The sequence below is a fragment of the Echinops telfairi genome, unplaced genomic scaffold (genome assembly GCF_000313985.2).
Source record: "Echinops telfairi isolate 266 unplaced genomic scaffold, ASM31398v2 ScPeMD7_443;HRSCAF=831, whole genome shotgun sequence".
Classification (NCBI taxonomy): domain Eukaryota; kingdom Metazoa; phylum Chordata; class Mammalia; order Afrosoricida; family Tenrecidae; genus Echinops; species Echinops telfairi.
The window spans coordinates 39,776,521-39,779,142 of record NW_022104341.1 but is presented as its reverse complement, the minus strand read 5'-3'; the positions used below and the strand labels follow the sequence as shown (position 1 = coordinate 39,779,142).

The 2,622-nt window shown below is 39.9% G+C and overlaps 1 protein-coding gene across 23 annotated transcripts in view; it reads left to right on the top strand.

Moving 5' to 3' along the window:
* Positions 1–2,566: 2,566 nt before the first annotated feature.
* The window catches only part of ADGRL2 (adhesion G protein-coupled receptor L2), a 201,809-nt gene continuing 201,753 nt past the window's right edge, over positions 2,567–2,622 (top strand). For 13 of the 23 annotated variants that reach the window (XM_045292219.1, XM_045292228.1, XM_045292215.1 and 10 more), the window contains exon 1: positions 2,569–2,586. The gene's annotated coding sequence lies outside the window, so the exon portion shown is untranslated. Of the gene's footprint in view, positions 2,587–2,622 lie in introns of all 23 variants that reach the window. The other 10 variants (XM_030886086.2, XM_045292225.1, XM_045292224.1 and 7 more) reach the window with 3 other exon arrangements.

Here is a 2,622-nt window from a genome sequence, read left to right as displayed (position 1 = left end):
TGAATGAAATCACCATGAGTGGTTAGATGTTGATTTAACATAAAACAAATGGAAGTGGGTGTTTCCTTAGTCCTTTGTAGAATTTATTTTTAAAAACAATTAGCAAGTATTATGAATAAGTCAATGATTTTGCCATTACTTAAATAGTAATATAGATTGAATAGTTGAATTGATTGGATTGTAGGGAATGCACTGCAACTTCCCTTAACTTGCTAACATCTGCAGACATTAAGCTTCTGATTTTATTTTTTTCCTCCCATTGCACCTGTATTGTTACATAAATTATATCTGGAATTGTCAGGAAGTGTTAGGCAAATTATGTTTTTTGGACGTAGATATTTTGGGTGTGTGTGTCATTTAAATGTTCCTTTGTAATGACAGGTTTGTGGCTAACAGCTTAATCTTGAATGTATCAATGCAATTGAAAGCCCCCTTTCCATTCCTCTTTGTGCATAACCAAGGTAGGATTATTATGTTAAAGTGTAAAGAAAGAAACATTTAAACATGTATGAAAGGGAATACATTTTAGATGTAATTTAAAAGTCATACAGCATGCTTATTATATGATCAGAAAGAAGTATAAACTAGTTGAACACTACCAAATATAGAGCATGTTGTATAGTGGACTAAGATGAAACATTTGTGTGGGGAATTTTATATACTGTCTTTAGTTTAAACTCTCTTCTGACAACCCCTCCTTTCCATGAATCCTCATCTTTTCTGCTATGTGATCTCTTTAGGATCATAGTGGATAGTAACTCACTTATGTTCCGAGCCTCAAAGAAAGCAGATCTGAGAAATACAGACATTGCGTTCTCCCATACATTCTGAAAGGGTTCAGTAAATGAATAAATGAGCCAACGCATGGCCAACCGGATCCAGGCAAAAATTTCTATTGATTAGTTACTAAGCTCACTAAACAGAAACCTTAGCACAAGTTTTGACTCCCCAAAGAAAACAGGATTAAACTGATCTATTCCCTTATTGGGACTTCTTGTGAATCATGCCCAAGCGGGTGAAGAACCATTAACGATGAACAAAAAGAAGGCTACAATTCTAAAGTAAATACGAATTGTCATTAAGCTTCACATATTAATTTTGCTTTGCAATCCTAAATGAAATAAATTTACATTCCAAGGGAAGCAATGATTCCCTTGATGAAGTCTGAGGGATGAATGAACTCTGAGAATTAATTCTACGATTTTGCCTTCATTTCAACCACTTTCAGTAGCCTGATTAGGTTTAAGTAGCCTAAGGTGAGTTCTTTGTGGCATTTAAGTATAAATTTTACTGATGTAAAAACTTACGGGCATAAGATTTCACAATATGCTGAATAAGTGTATTTCACTCAGCCTAGCACATATGCTGCATCCATAATATTTTGAATGACAGGAATTCCAAACGAAAGTGTGTGCAGGGTTTAGTCCAAATACTTCAAGGGACTCCTCTTTTAGAATGGTGAAAATATTAAAACATCGATACCTTAAGTAAAAATAAATCTGTTTTAGCTATCAATTAAAATGAATTGAACAAACCTAGTTTCACTTATTTGCACAAATGCAAAATTAATTTATGATTTTTTTTACAAGTGGAGAAATTTTTACAAATTTAGCAGTGGTCAATATTTGAGTTCAGTGTACAAATAGCTGGCTTAGTGACAAAATCATATTTGTTTAGTGTCTTCACTCTTTTAAGCAATCTATTGTTAATGTTTTAATTACTTTGTTATGGCAAATGATTTCTGAAGTATGACCACTGACCATACCCACAGAACAAAAAGTATATATTGTATTGTTTCCGAAAGCCAAGGAGCTCAAGTTTTCTGGGGTTTCAAATCTAGAAGAATGAATTTTTCTCGAAAACAAAGGCAAGCGTGCTTATCTGAATGAATGATGGTTCCATTACAATCAAAGTTAGAAATACGAGTACACCTGAAAACTTAGTCCCTTCCAGCTCAGACATTTGTAATTAAAAAAAAAAAAATGACGGTTTGATGTTCCCTCCTATGCACGACACTGAACGGGCGTTTAAACGTGTTGCAACCGTGATTTGCCCTGCTGGGCACGGTCCTCTGCAGCTCGGGTCCCGGGCTGCTTCTGTCCGGCTGCTGACCGACCGTGGCCGGAGGCAGGGGTACGGAAACCGGCTCCGAGGACCCGGGCACCAGCGCTTCCAATGTAAGGACACGAGGGGAACCGAGCTACCGGCACGGCGGCGAATTCACCGGCCAGCAAGCCCGGCCGCTCCTTTCGGTCCTCTGCTCACCCTGGTGGGTTTAATAAAACACAAACAAGATACTCTGGTGAAATACAGGCAATGAAGTCAAAGTTTGGCTGGCTCTAAGTCACTACAAAGAAAAAGTCATTGCAATAAAAAAAAAATGCAACTTTCATTAAGGAGCGCGCCGGAAATCTCAGGTATCAAAGCCGCCTGAACCCTGGAGCGGCCCCCGCAGCCGGACGCAGGCAGTCGCCGCGCGCGGACGGTCCCCGTCCCCGGAGCAGCCACACAAAGGAGGGCCGCGCCACGAAAAGTTTCGGGGCCTCCGGCTGGCCGTGCGGAGACGAGGGAAAACCTGGAGACGGGGTGCGTAAGAGCCGCAGCCCGGGCGCCCCTCTGAAG